This window comes from Pipistrellus kuhlii, unplaced genomic scaffold (genome assembly GCF_014108245.1).
Source record: "Pipistrellus kuhlii isolate mPipKuh1 unplaced genomic scaffold, mPipKuh1.p scaffold_m20_p_3, whole genome shotgun sequence".
Classification (NCBI taxonomy): Eukaryota; Metazoa; Chordata; class Mammalia; order Chiroptera; family Vespertilionidae; genus Pipistrellus; species Pipistrellus kuhlii.
The window spans coordinates 79,310,230-79,326,515 of record NW_023425529.1 but is presented as its reverse complement, the minus strand read 5'-3'; the positions used below and the strand labels follow the sequence as shown (position 1 = coordinate 79,326,515).

Below are 16,286 nucleotides of genomic sequence, written 5' to 3'. Positions count from 1 at the left end.
AAAATTCTCCATCAAGGGCCCCCTTTCAGAACAGGGCCCTTCCCTGAGGATACTGCTAGGAATGAAATTAACATTGAGCTGAATGGTCACTATGGAGATGAAGGAAAAAAGGTCCAGATAAAAGTGGATACAGGGAACATAGCCAGGAAATCTTACAGAGCAAGCTGCTATATTTTTACACCACATGAAACACAGAGGAATAGGTAACTTTGTGAAGTTAGAAAATTTGTCATGGATAAAGCCTCCTTCCAAAAGTTCAAGAACAAAACCTTTATACAAAAATGATCAACAGAAAAGTATTGAGGTCAATCATACAAAGTTATTATAAGAAAAATGAGAATACGAAGCAGAATAATATACCTACAAATAATAAAAGCAACCAGAAAGATTTGCTTTAAAAAAATTAAAAGCAAAATATAATGTACTACTTCCAAATGAACTAAAATACATTAGGAAAATTGTATAAAACATGAAATAATAATTAATGAGAAATAAAAAACTTAGAAGTGACAGAAATCAAGAAAAATATATAAATTTTAAAAATGAAAACTGGACTACAAAGGACTCAGTGAATAAATGCACAGATAATGCCCCAAGACAAATAGAAGGTTAAAATTAAAAAAAAACACATTTTAATAAAAAATAAATTTAAGAAGAGATAAGGATTTGAGAACCAATACAACTATTGAATGAGTATAAGCAAAGAAGATCCAACATATAGTGAACAGAAGTTATTGAGTAAGAAAACAAAAGCAAGAGAATTAAACAAATACAAAATTCAAGAAAAACTTTCTGAAATAAAACAGATTTGAAAGCATATACTAAAATAGCACACTACGCATATGAGAATATTGAACTGTATGACCAATATCAAAACATAGTCTTGTCAAATTTCTGCCCTTTAATGAAAAAGAAAAAATTATTTAGGCATCTAAGCAATAAAAAATATATGGCTTACAATGGAATAAAGGTTATCATTAGACTGTGACATTTTGTTAGGAGAAAATATAATAGTATATTTAGCATACTCAAGAAAAGAAGAAGTGACTTTCAAGTATAAAGGATACAGGTAAAGTGTTATGAACATGCAGGAATTTAGGAATATTGTTCCTATGAGAACTTCCAGGAATACATTAAAGAATAAGCTTCATACACCAAAAAGAGACTTTGATACTGTATAAGAAATGTTTTGAGCATTAAGTATGTAGTTACTTGTAAATGAAAACTAAGGAAGAAAGTACGTATGTGATGATTACATGCCTTGATAATGTGGATGAGTACAACTAAAAAAATGAGGTGAGAATGAAGATAAATACACAAAATGTTTTAAAATTATTTTTAATAATCATAGTTTTTCTGATAGTTATTCTGCACATTATTACTTTGAAGCCCTTCTGTGTTCAACATGGGATTCAGTAAATGAGCCATCTGGGATATTCTGTCATTGCTCATATATTGGGAAACCAGGATTTTTGGCATGGAAGAAGGAGATTCAGAAGTAATATAAAATACATTAAGGAATAACCCTGTAGTCCCCAAATTAGTAGAAATATCACTGTGAACCCATGAAACATTTTATCTTTAAATATATATTTCCTGGTTCCATCCACTGAAAAAGCCCAGAAATATTGAATAATCCATCCAATACCACAGAGCAACCTTCAAGCCCAGAATGTGGTTCTGAAATGCCATCATATAAAATAAAAGCCTAATATGCAAATCGACTGAATGACTGAACAAACAGTGGCTGAACAACCTGTGGAACAAATTGGCCTCTATAATGTGCACTGACCACCAGAAGGCAGACACTCAAAACAGGAGCTGCCCCAGCCTGTAGGCCTCAAGCCAGCCAACGCAGGTGCCGCCAGCAGAGGTACCCAGATCATCCCACTTGGTTGCCCCACAGATTAGCCCTGATTGCTGGCCAGGCCTAGGGACCCTACCCATGTATAGATTTCGTGCACTGGTCCTCTAGTTTTCCAATAAAAGAAAATCAGAGCTTCTTACAGAAATTACTGATTCCAACAATTTGGGGATCTTTGAAACCATGTAGAATTTCTGTAGAGTTTTCTGGATCTTTTATATATTTGATATATACATTTATTATTTCATATACATCAAATATATTAAATATATAATATAGCCCTGGCTGATGTTTCTCAGTGGTTAGAGCATTAGCCTTCTCACTGAAGGGTTGTGAGTTCAATTCCTAGTCAATGGGAGGTACCTGAGTTATAGGTTCAATCCCCAGCCCTGGTCAGGGCATATGCAAGAGGCAACCAATCAATGTGTCTCTCTCACTCACATCAATGTTTCTCTCTCTTTCCCTCCCTTCCCCTTTCTCCTTTCTTTCCATTCTCTCTAAAAAGCAATGAGAAAAATATCCTCAAGTGAGGATTAACAACCAAAATACACACACATGTATTTATATAATATAAATATAAATATATGTTATTATGTATAATTAAGAACAGAGCCTAGCACATAGTAAGTACTACATAAGTGTTTGCTTTCATTATTAATGGATCTTTCTTACTCTGAAGGGACAAACACTGTGAAACAGTATGGAAGTCCCTGAAAGTCCTGAGGTTTCTTGTTCTCTAAGTCCCTGAAGCAGAGGCAGTGTGACTGTCCATTGCATCACCACAGATTGGACTCAGTGCCTCTGAGGTTCTAGTTTGTTTGTGTCTCTGTCAGGAATACTAATGGTGAAAATGCGGAGATGTGATTTTCCTAGGCCAGCCAGCATGGCTCAGTGGTTGAACAGCCAGCTATGAACCAGGAAGTCTCATTTCTATTTCAGGTCAGGACACATGCCTGGGTTGCAGACTCAGTCCCCAGTGTGGGGCATGTAGGAGCCAGTCGATCAATGATTCTCTCTTATCATTGATGTTTCTATCTTTCTCTCCTTCTCCTTTCCTCTCTGAAACACACACACACACACACACACACACACACACACACTAAACCTAGTGGCTTTAAACAACAAACATTTATTATTTTTTACCATTCGGAGGGTTGCCTGGGCAGTTTGGCCTGGGCTGGCTAGGCTGTGACTGGATGGTGTAGATGGCCCTTTAATGTGTATGGGATCTTTATTGGGTCAGCCAAAATGGCTTGGACAGCTGGATTTTGTTCACATCATGGCAATTCTCAGAAATGAGAGAAAGAGCTGAAACCAGTTTGGCTCAGTGGATAGAGCGTCCACCTGCAGACTGAAAGGTCCCAGGTTTGATTCCAGTCAAGGGCATGTACATTGGTTGCGAGCACATCCCCAGTGGGGAGTGTGCAGGAGGCAGCTGGTTGATGATTCTCTCTCATCGATGTTTCTGGCTCTCTCCCTTTCTTTCTGTAAAAAATCAATAAAATACATTTAAAAAAAACAATAAAACTCAAAAAATGTTAAAAAGAAAAAGAAAAAAAAAGAAATGAGAGAAAGTTCAATACACAAGCACTTTTCAAGCTCCTGCTTGTACCACATTTGGTAATGTCACATCAGCTATACATGTTATTGTGGAATTAGAGTCATTATCAGACAGCAATACCCAAGAGGGTGCTCACCAGGAGGCATGATTAGGGATCATCCTGCAACACTGGATCATAGATTCTTCATAGCACTTATCTCTATGAGACATCATATTATGTATTTATTTGTCTATTAACTTTATCCCTCAACAACAATAAAGTCCTTATGAAAGTAGAAGCTTTGTTTTGTTCACTGCTTATCTCTTCAGTATCTAAAAAAGTGTTGATAGATACTGGATAATTAATACATATTTATTAAATAAGTGATTTAATGAATAGAGAGATAGAAGGCTGATGCGATAAAAAAGAGGCAAAGGGAAATAGGAAGGATGGTTATCTAAACCAGTGATTTTTAACTGGTGTGCCACAAGAATTTTTAAAAGATGCAATACCTGGCAATTTAGTCAGAGGCACTAACCTTTTTTCCTTTAGATTGTCAAATTTTAAAGATGACAATAGCAACACAACAATAGCTATTTGGTGTGAATGAATCAAAATTATGCCTTTTTTTTTGGTCAGATGAGCAAAAATATATTTTCATGTGCTGGAGAATTTTAGTAATTAGCTTATGTGTGCTGCTGGAAGCCAATTCCATCATGTCATAATTATAAGAGTTTCATCAAAAGATTGATGAAACTTGGGGACACAAGAGCCGAGTCACATATTAATCACCTGTTGGAATAGCTGAAAGGCATTTCCCCCAAACCTGAATAGGATGATTATTTGTTGCCAGACAGCTCAGGGCATTTTAATCTACATGTTATTGTCTCCTGTTGACCAAACACCTGAACAGCTGTAGTCTATTCCCCAATCTGACAATGCTTCTGTACCCTACCCTTTGAAGTTTATGTCTCCACCTTGCCTTAGGACAAATTGTGATAATAAAAAGTAAGGGTCCTGCTGAAACCAGTTTGGCTCAGTGGTAGAGCGTAAGTCTTCAGACTGAAAGGACCCAGGTTCGATTCCTGTCCAGGGCATGTACCTTGGTTGCGGGCACATCCCCAGTAGTGGGTGTGCAAGAGGCAGCTGGTCGGATGTTTCTCTCTCATAGACATTTCTAGCTCTCTATCCCTCTCTCCTCCTCTCTGTAAAAAATCAATAAAAATATATTTAAAAAAAAAAAAAAAGTAAGGGTCCTGAGACAAGGAGAAACTTTAGCTCCTTTAGCTGAAGCTCCTCTGACCCCAATTCTTTTTAAAATTATCTTTTGTTTCTGGACTGTGATTTAATCTGTGTACAGCCTTTCTCCAGGTTGATGAACCCTTTGTAATGCTGGAACAAGAACCCCGGCAGTGTGCCATGAGTGAAAAAGATTGAAAATTGCTGATCTAAACTAAGGCAATGGCAGTGGAGATGGAGAGAAGTGGTTGAAGTGCCTGGATTGGAGAGATATTAAGAGGGAGTCTATTCCCTAGCAGGTTTGGCTCAGTGGATAAAGCATAGGCCTGTGAACTGAAGGGTCCCAGGTTTGATTCTGATCAAGAGCACATGCCTTGGTTGTAGGTTCCATCTCCAGTAGGGGCATGACAAGCTAGCCAATCAATGATTCTCATCATTGATGTTTCTATCTCTCCCTCTCCCTTAGTCTCTGAAAGCTATATATATATATATATATATATATATATATTAAAAAGAAGGCATCCATTTCAAAAACGTTAGGCAAAAAGGAGAGTTATTTGAAAGATACTGGGGTAGATAAGAAAATTGAAGGGTTGTGTAACCAAATGGCAAAAAGGAGGGAATGCAGTTGGGTTTCATGGAAAATTAAATCTAGTCTCAAATATTACCATGACACTGACATTTTATTCAGTATGTGTCTTTTAAGTATTGGTTGTATTTTTTTTTTTCATTTGTAATTTGTGTCCCAAGCTTTACTGTCACTGGCAGCTTCTAAGTTTCAAACTATAGGAACAACTGTATTTTTTTTGTTTTTTTTTCTGCCTTCAGTTATATATATAAAAAAAAAAATTTATGATAGAACTTGTACTGACCCATTACTCAACCAGTCAACTGTGACATACCCAATTTAGATCAGGTGGCCATTACAGACTAATTGGCTGAGGGCAGGGGCATAGGACCATGAGGAACCACAAGGCTGGAACCACATGACTTCTGTAAGTTGGAGAGACGTTCTCTAAAGAAGGGTGTCACTCAGACATGGGGAACTAGGAAGAAGATTTTGGATGAACAGTTAAAAAAACACCTGTTATTGGACTCTATTTAAGGCAGAGTCTGTGTCTGACTCATCCCTCACAGAATGATACACACACACACACACACACACACACACACACTTACTAAACATAAATCTTATTATCTTAGTACTTGTTTCTTTTTTTTCTTTTTTTTTTATTGATTTTTTTACAGAGAGGAAGGGAGAGGGATAGAGAGCTAGAAACATCGATGAGAGAGAAACATCATCCAGCTGCCTCCTGCCCAACCCCCTACTGGGGATGTGCCCACAACCAAGGTACATGCCCTAGACCGGAATCGAACCTGGGACCCTTCAGTCAGCAGACCGACGCTCTATTTATTGAGCCAAACTGGATTCGGCAGTACTTGTTTCTTAATATATCACTTAAACACTTTTTTTTTTCTTTCTACAAAAAGCTTTATTGTTTCCATTTGGTCCGATGCCTGAGAGAGGGCTCCAAGGTGGTTCGAAAGATGGCTAGTGGTTTTAGGGAGAGGCTCAGGCAAAATCCAGACACAGTGGAAACAGAGGGGCCCTCTCAAAGGCCTCTGGGTCCTGCTCCCAGTCCTACTTGATAGTGAGGCTCACTCAGCCCAGCCTGTGGCCGGCCAACCTGCAGAGGTCCAGGTGTTGCCCAGGTTCTTTATGAGTTTCACCTCCTCATCCAGGAAGTGTCTCTCCAGGAAGTCTCAGAGATGAGGGTCTGTACAAGTAGAACCCAGGTTATGCAGGTCCAAAAGGGCTGGTTCTGGTTCTTCTCCAGGGCCATGGCAGCTTCCATGAGTCCTGAGTTTTGCCCACTCATCTTGGAAAGGCTTCAGCTCATCCTGGAAGAGAATGTGGCCACCATGCTGGTTTTGCATCTTTAAGAGACACTCAATACCCTCTCGCATCTTCTCTGCCAACTTGTGGAAAAAGTGGCCCAAGCCCTCCAGAGCCACATCCATGTGGTCGAAATAGAAACCCCGAGAGAGATGGGTATAGGAGGCCCACATCTGCAGGTTGGCCAGGTGGTTGATAGCATCCTCCACACCTCGGTGGAATAATTCTGATGAATTTGGGAACTCATGGTTGCTGGGCCATAAGGAGTTAAGGTTAAAAAAAAAATCGTGTGGGCTAGGTCTCAGAGGCTGAGGATGGCTGAGGTGGTTTTGAAGATGGTAAATGGAAAGAGGTTGGAGAGTGGTCAGAGGCTGGAAAAAGGGGTGTCCCTGGGTCTGTTTTGTCCAAACACTGTTGAAGCAAGAGACCGATCCACAGGACCACTCAGGGCATTGCTTAAACATTTTTATAGCATTTTAATAGCAATAATATTCTAAGATGTGGACATACCAGAATTCATCAAACTAGTTTTCTATTGGTAGACATTGAGATGGCGCCAAGGTTTTGTTCATTCTTTTGGCTATTATAGTACTAGTGCCCCAGTACATAAAATTTGTGCACAGGGTTGGGGGGTCCCTCAGCTCAGCCTGCAACCTCTCCAATTGGGGACCCCTTGGGGGATGTCCCACAGGAATCGGACCTAAACCAGCAGTTGGACATCCCTCTTGCAATATGGGACCATTGGCTCCTAACCGCTCACCTCTTTGCCTTCCTGACCACTCCTAACTGTCTCTGCCTGCCTGACTGTCACTGGCAGCTTCACTTATCACTTGCAATTGGAGAGATGCAAATTACCCCTAGTCTAAGGTGACCAGACAACAGTCCTGATTTTTAACAATATGTCCAGAGTCCTGTGGCGTTTTAAAAAAGTCCCAATTTTTGGAAAGAATGCATGACAAGCTAGGGAACGGTATCTATCAGACAATACACATCATACTGCGTGCTAGTAAGCTAGTTAAACAAGTGATATCATTACAAATCAGCTATTCAGATAATTTAGGTAATTTATTTCTTTATTTCATAAATACATAAATTTTCTTGAGTTTAGCAGACAGTACTCGTATTATTTATATTTTTATAGTGGCGGCAAAAAGTCTAGTGCTGGCCTTGAAAGTGACACTTATGACTTACGTTACAATTAAGTGTTGAGACTTTGAAAGCCATTTTATGTGTGAAAGATAATTTAACAAATTCTTGTGAAAAATTTCTTGACCTTTTAAACAATGACAGCAATCTACTAAAAAAAAAAATTCACTCAAATGAGAAATATGCCAAAGAATAAAATAATACTATACATAATTTTTTATTTATTATATTTGTAAATTGTTCTTATGTTGAAATTTTAAAAAATATATTACAATACTATTGTTGCATTCTATGAAAACTTTTGTTGCTCCATATAGACCAAATTTTTAATCAAGAACCCCCTCCCACCCCACCCTCCGGGTCAATGGTGTCCGACTTTACCATTGTTAAAATCTGGTCACCTTATCCTAGCCCCTCTGTCTGCCTGCTTGATCTCTCCTAACTACCTCTACCTGCCTGTCTGATCACCCCTAACTGCCCTTCCCTACTGATGCCACCTTACCCCCAAACTGCCTTCCCCTGCCAGACTGGTCACTCCCAATTGCCCTCCCCTGCCAGCCTGATCACCCCTAACTGTCCTCTCCTGCTGGCCTTATATCATCCCCAACTGCCTTAAAACCCCTCCCCAGCCCAGCCCCCACCTTAAGTTCTGCCTTCCCAGGTCACCTAGATTAGGTCATGACTGATTGGTTTCTATGCCAATCAGTGTCCAAAAACTCCACCTCCTAGGCAGCCATTGGGTACTCACAGTTCCCCAGATTTGGTTCTGATTGGTCAATTTCTATGCCAGTCAACATCTCCAGGCCTATTTTGAGCCTGGTTCAGAGAAGTGGGACTGATCTGCAGACCCCGCAGAGTCCCAGAGAGAAAGGCGCTCTGCTGGCCAGGCCCGGAGAGAAAGAGAGAGGCAAGGGCTGATCAACAGCTGCCATGGAGTATACAGATCAGACCCTGCTTCTCTCTTCAGGCCTGATCTGCAACCCCCTCAGCAGTCACGGCAACCCAGCACTGATTGCAGTACTGACTTCCAGTGTTCAGTTGAGCCTCTGGTCATTATGGTCACTGCCTTTATATATATATATATATATATATATATATATATATATATATATATATATATATATATATATATATAGTTTAGAAGCCTAGAGCATGAAATTCATGCATGGGGGCTGGGGGGCGGGGGGAGGAGGTATCCTACAACCCAGCCTGCATCCTCTACAATCTGGGACCCCTTGGGGGATGTCTGACTGTGATTTAGGCCCAATCCCAGTCAGACATCTCTCTCACAATCTGGGACTGCTGGCTCCTAACCGCTCGCCTCCTCACCTGCCTGATTGTCCCTAACTGCTTCTGCCTGCCAACCCAATCGCCCTCTAACTATTCCTCTGCTGGCCCAATTGCCCCTAACTGCTCTCCCCTGCAGGCCCAATCACCCCCAACTGCCCTCCCCTGCTGGCTTGATCACCTACAACTGCCCTCCCCTGCTGGCCATCTTGTGGTAACGTCACATGAGGGTGTCACGTGACACCACCTAGACTTTTATTATGTAGGATAATATTGCAAAGTTCAGAACTTTCTAAGACCACCCTTACTTTTATTTTTTTAAATTGATTTCAGAAAGGAAGAAAAAGAGAGAGAGATAGAAACATCAGTGATGAAAGAGAATCATTGATTGGCTGCCTCCTGCATGCCACACACAAGAGATAGAGCTTGCAACCCAGGCATGTGTGCTGACCAGGAATCAAACAGTGATCTCCCAGTTCATAAGTCAATGCTTAACCACTGAGCCACGCAGGCTGCACCCACCCTCACTTTTAAAGTTATCTGCAAGTTCAGGGGTCCCAAGACTACTTCCAAGTTCAATAATTTGCTAGAAGGACTGACAAAACTCACTAAAGGCTATTGTGTTCATGGTTATAGTTTACTACATTGGAAGATACAGATTGAGATCGCCTATGGAATTATGTGCTTGGAGCAGATTATTTAAGTTGTCCTCTCCAAGTGATGTTGTGGCAGTCTTCATTTCTTCCAAAAACAAGCTCATGACAATACACATGGAGCATTGCCAACCAGCCCAGCTCACCTGAGCCTTGGTGCCCTGAGTTTTTATTGCGACTTGGTCACAGAGCTATGGTTGACAGCCTGCATGGCTGGCCTGATCTTCCAGCACCTGCTGAGACTGAGCTTGATACCATGTGGCCCTCACCATGAATTCATTGTTTGCATGGACATTCTGGTGTGGCCAATGTTCACAGGCAAACAAAGATACTTTTCTCAGGCAGGACATGCCAAGGGCTGAGAGATTCCCTCCCAGGAATCGAGAACAAAGGCCCAGCCTCTCTTTGAATATGTTTTCTTTACTCTTTGATACTGTGAGGAACCTCCTAAGAGTTGTATCTTTTTTTAAAAAAAAACTTTAGTATCTTAAAAATAGAATCTATGTCCCTTTATAAAACAAAACAAACAACATGATAAAGTAAAATAATAAAAGGAAAATGAGCCTATTTAATCACTAAGTAACAACAATGATTAATATGTTAGTGTATATCCTCACCAGAATCTTTATATGGTATTTATATACATAATAGGTATTCAGTTTTATATGAATAAAATAATTCTACTCACGTTGACTCACAATTGGATATTAACTAGATACAAAAATATTTATGAACTAAAAAGAAGCACATTTTTCACCAAAACCAAACACGAATTTACCGCCAAGATTAATGGGGGGAAATCTCAAATTTTTTGTTATCTTTAATGTCCCTTTTGTGCCTTTCTCCACCCCCATCTTCCTTCCTCTCCATCAGAAGTAACCACTATCTTGCATTTATGTCTATTATCATTTTTAGTTTTGCCACATGTATCTATTTTCCTAACTGATATATGAACTTGCTTTGCATGTTTTTGAACTTCATACAAACAAAATCATACTGTAGATATTATTCTGCAACTTGTTATTCCTCACAACACAATGTTCCTGAGATTATTCATGTCATTGTGAGCAGATGTAATTCATTCATTTTCACTGCTGTGTTTATCTATTGCATCATTGATTGACAATTAGGGTTGTTTCTGAGTTTTTTGTCTTATAGTGTGGATCAGAACACCTGTGTAAGAGTTTCTCCTATCTACACTTCCAGGAATAGAGCTGCCTTGTCATAAGAAATATACATTTTCAGCCTCATCAGATAATGTCAAATTGTTTCCCAGCTTACATTCCCACCAGCCATGTAAAAGTATTGTAGTGACTTTATATTCCCACTGACACTTGATAGTTTATGTTTGTATCTTTGTGTACTACTGTGCTCTTCAAAGTAATATTTTAAACTTGATAGATATTGCCAATTATTCCTCAAAATTTTCTTACCAATTTATACTCCCACTAGCAGTATGTGACAATCTGTTTTCCTACACTTTAGCAAATACCAGAAACTATAATATTTAATATTTGCCAAATATAATTTTAATATTTGTTAAATGCCTAAGTACAAATGTTATTCAATTTTAATTTGCATTATTTGTTTACTAGAAAAATTGTAACTATAGAACCAGCTTAAAATGGTCCTAAACTGTTTAATGAGATACTGAGTTACTTTTCAGAGACAAAAGACCAAAACCACAAGTTATGGGCGGAAGCATGCCCAGAGGAGAGAACTTTGATCCTCAGTTACACCCACAATCAAAGTCTCTCCACAGGGAACCAAAGGACCTGGACAGAACTGGAATTTGAGCTCCGAAACCCTTTCAGAAGCCAAGGGTCCACTGTCCTGAGGATCCAGTGTTAAAACCCCTTTACTATAAATGACCAAGCTCTAATGTTTTCCAGATAAAACTTGTCTTGTCAGCACTTCCGCATACCTGTTCCCCTAAACCAGTGATTCTCAATCTTTCTAATGCCAGGACCCTTTAATTCGATTCCCCATGTTGTGGTGACCCCCAACCATAAAATTATTTTTGTTGCTACTTCATAACTGCAATTTTGCTACTGTTAATGAATTATAATGTAAATATCTGTGTTTTCTGATGGTCTTAGACCCACAGGTTGAAAACCGCCAGCAGGGTCACCTAAACCTTTAAAAATTCAAGTTAATTCAGCCAGCAAGATGGCTCTGAGGCAACATTAAGTTTCCCATCTTCTGCCGGGACCAGTTTGGCTCAATGGAAAGAGCGTCGACTTGGGGACTGAGGGGTCCCGGGTTCGATTCCGGTCAAGGGCATGTACCTTGGTTGCGGGCATATCCCCAGTAGGGGGTGTGCAAGAGGCAGCTGATCGATGACTCTCTCTCGTCGATGTTTCTAACTCTCTATCTCTCTCCCTTCCTGTCTGTATAAAATCAATAAAATAAATTAAAAAAAAAGAAAAGTTTCCCATCTTCTCTGCTGGCACCTTCTTGATCAATAGACCTTTCTTTCCTTACTCCAAACTGATGCTTTTGAAGCATCAGGCCCATGAACTTGGAGGTCAGTGACAAATTGTATAGTTTTAATGTTTTTGATATCTGCATTTCCTCTGATATAAAATTTCTTTGCATATAAAATTGTGATATTTGTAGATCCAAGGTCAGGATCATGAAAGGGGAGCATCAAGTGATGAAAACTTTGCAGAGAAGTGAAGGCATGGTTCTGTGTAGCAGAAGAAAAGGCAAAAGTAACTCTGGAGATGTTATTATTTCAAAGTTTCCTGTGGCTCTTTTGCCCTAATTGAAAAGAAATGGCAGATAGTAGATTTTGACAAACTAGCAAATTAAATTTTGTTTTCATAGTTTGAAACTTATAAATCATATAGTACAGAATTAAAAAGATATTTAAAAATAGCATTTGCATAATTGGATTTGATAAGAGTACATCTGCAAACAACATACAAAAACTGTCCATTTTCTTCTATGATCTCTAAATAATATCCCCATTAGCTTTTATGCTTTAGAATGAAAAACTGAAACCAGGAAGATCTTTGCAAGGTTGCGTCAAGTCAATATAAAGATCAAGAGTAAAGTTAATTTCTAGTCTATCATTATGGCTGAAACTCTTCAAACAGGGCCCCTGCCAAGCTTTTACTTAGTAGGAATTTAAGTGTTTTGAATATGAAAGATTAAAGCCAAAGAATTGTTACTTAAAATACAAAACAAAAACATTAGCATTGAGAGTTTCTAAAGCCTTGAACACTAAGTGTTTTAATGCTAAAATCTTTGACATTTAAAAGGCTCAGGAACAAATCTTACTGCAAGCCAACTAACATGCAAATTATAATTTATTTCTCTCAGGCCTTGGCATGCTTCTTTTTGGTACCAGAAGTAGAGTGAAATGTTTGAGATTCACACTCTTTAGAAACATGTTTACATTTGAACTCTATTCTGTGTGGAAGAATATCCTTGTATCATCTTCCCTATTTTTTACCCTAAAAGTTGGCTGGACTTTGCAATTAATTTTGAGTCTGAATGAAGGGATCGGCTGTAAGAAACATCCATGCTAACCAAAAATATACTGCTTTGACTTATTAAATACTTTAAGCTGGAGTAATTTGAGTAACAGCCTGTGCAGGAAGAGCCATCTGACCTTTGCTCCTAAGCAAGTCATAAAACCCTCGGATGAGAAGTGCCCTCTCTATACTCAGAGAAAGGAGCATCCTTATTTCCAAAGACAAAGGGACACATAGGAATCTGAATGAACAGGCTTTGCTAAGGATCCCTCAGTTACTACACTTACCTCATACCCTTTGTCCTGTCCAGTCTTTCCATAACTTTCTTCTCTTTGTCAAACAGCATAAAAACTCTCAGGTTTAATCCCTTGCCCAGTCTCCATTTCCTCCTTATGAAAGCTCTTGTGTCATATAAAACTTATATTAGCTAAATTTGTATGATTGCTCTTATTGTTGTGTGTTTGATTTTGTATGATTGCTTTTCTTAATCTGTCTTTTGTTATAGGGTCCCCAGCTGAGAATTTAGAATGGTAGAGAAAAGTATAATTTCTTCCCCACATCTAATAATTTCCTCAGGCTCCCCTTTGCCTCCTAATAGGTATCTCATGTCTTCTTTCTGTATTCTTTCCTCATAATTTGTTTAGATACGATTTCAGTGCCAATAATTAAAGAGTAAGAATAAGAGAAATGGGCTGGTATGGCTGTCAAGTCTACCCCAAAATTAACACTTTAAGATAAAATAATGGCCGAAACTGGTTTGGCTCAGTGGATAGAGTGTCAGCCTGCGAACTAAAAGGTCCAGGGTTCGATTCCGGTCAAGGGCATGTACCTTGGTTGTGGGCACATCCCTGGTAGGAGGTGTGCAAGAGGCAGCTGATTGATGATTCTCTCTCATCAATGTTTCTAACTCTCTATTCCTCTCTCTTCCTCTCTGTAAAAAATCAATAAAAAATATATTTTAAAAAAGATAAAATAATGTTCTTTGCTCGAAACAATTACCTAAACACCTTGGGAATTTGGTGGGGAAAGCTGTAATGGGGAATGTTAAATGACAAAACTAAAGCAATTAGTAATGATTTTGATGTCCTTTATTCAAGGGATGTTGATGTAAGACATGTCTAAACCTGTAGAGGATTTTTCATAACAGTTGTCAGGAAGCAAAATTTCAATGGATTGACAAAATTCTCCAGAGAGTGGCAGTTTTGCACCTTATTTTATATGTTAAATCAAAGGAAGGGGCATAAAAGGGTTACATAAAATCAATCCATTGGTGATAGATTAGGTGGGAGAAAGCAAAGCAAGGAAATCTCTGGGATTGGATAAAAAGTAAAATGATATACACATACCATATTTTTCTGTGTATAAGACCTGATTTTTTTTTAAATCATTAAACTGGAAATCAAGGGGCATGTTATACATGGAAATCAGCCAAGGAGAGAGCCCTGCCAGTGTGTAGCTGCCCACACCTTGTCAAAGAGGCTTCCTCCAATCACAGGCCTTATTATTACTGACGTCAGCTGATGCCATAATTGGAGGTGGAGGTGGAGAGTGTGTAGATGCAAAAGGAACCAGAGTGTTTTGAGCTCATAAAGATGTAAAAAAAATAAAAATATAAGTACTGATAAGCAATTGTCTTACTCTGCAATTATTCAAACTGAATGTAATCAGCTATGCAAAAGAGCATGGAAATAGAGCTGCAGATAGATAATTTGGACCTACTCCCACTAAGTGTATTATCAGACAGTGGAGAAAACAAGAAGAACAACTCCTTAAGGTGCCAAAAAAGAAGAAGGCCTTAGAGGAAAACCAGAAAAATGTTTAAAATATTGATTTCTTAATTTTGGGTTGGAAAAGTGGGGGAGCATCTTATATGTGTGTGTATCTTATACATGGAAAAATATGGGATCTCTTTTACATTGGTAGGTACAGGATAGTTAACAGTTAACAATTAATGAGATAACGATAACAATTCCAGGTTTTGTGATCTCTGCCTTGGTGCAGTGATTGTGCTATGAAGGATATGGAGCATAGAAATTCACCCAACTGTTAACAAAAAACAAACAAACATTGAAACCTGTAAAGAATTTTTGTGAGTTTATTTGAGGCAAACTTTCGACATATGCCGGGAAGCAGAACCTCAACCGATTGAGATAATGCTCTGAAGAATGGCGGGTTACATTTCTCTATTTATACACTGAAATCAAAGGAGGGACATAGGTGGCTTACATGAAATTCATTGGTGATGGAGTAAGGAGGCAGGAGAAAGCCAAGCGGTGGGAAACTCCTGGGATTGGATAAAAAGTAAAATGATGGACGTGTACTCAGGTGAGTGCAGGAATAATTAACATGATAACGAAGGAATTTGAGGCATCTGTCCTGGCACCCACCACATTTGGTTGTTTATAGTTAGATATTTAATTTTCAAACCATCTTTTGTGGTTATTTTAGGTATCTAAGTTTGCAAGACTGCCACGCAGGCCTCCCCTAAGTTTGTCAGGTTAGCATGTGGCTCTTTTCTTTCACACGACATTCCAAAGGTATGTTAATGTTCATACAAAAAAACAATATAAATGCTCAGTTAAGGTAAAGACAGACCTTTGTCAAAATAGATACTGGCCTAGGACATGACTGCCCACCATGATTTGTTTTTAAATTTTTTAATCCTTACCCAAGGATATGTTTATAGATTTTTTAGAGAGAGAAAGGAAGAGAGACAGAGAAAGAGAAAAAAGGAAAGAGAGGGGAGAGAGAGAGAGAGAGAGAGAGAGAGAGAGAGAGAGAGAGAGAGAGAGAGAGACTAGAAGCTGACCTGCTTCTTCCTATACACACCCTGACCAGAGATGAATTCACAAGATGACACTGCAACCAATTGAGCCACCCGACCAGGGCCATGACTTGCTTTCAGTTAGAAAGTTTTAATTTCAGTCTCTGAGTTTGTAAGGCCACCATGTGGCCTCTCCTGAGCTTGTCAGGTTTAGTATGTGGCCTCTTTTCCCACCACAGGGAAAATAATCATAGGATTGGGGGAATCTAGTGCCTCCCAAGCAGTGAAGCACTGTTCCTGAGGGATTGTCTGCCAGAGTGAATTAATGGAGTGTTGGCCAGGAGGCCCTGTTTTCTGAGTTGGAGGATTGTGATTGGTATGTAGGATTTTTCTGTAAGTGCAGGCTGACTCAG

At 39.1% G+C, this 16,286-nt stretch overlaps 1 pseudogene; it reads right to left on the bottom strand.

The window, feature by feature from the left end:
* Positions 1–6,301: 6,301 nt before the first annotated feature.
* Positions 6,302–6,788, bottom strand: LOC118729549 (annotated as a pseudogene).
* Between the last annotated feature and the right edge of the window lie 9,498 nt (positions 6,789–16,286).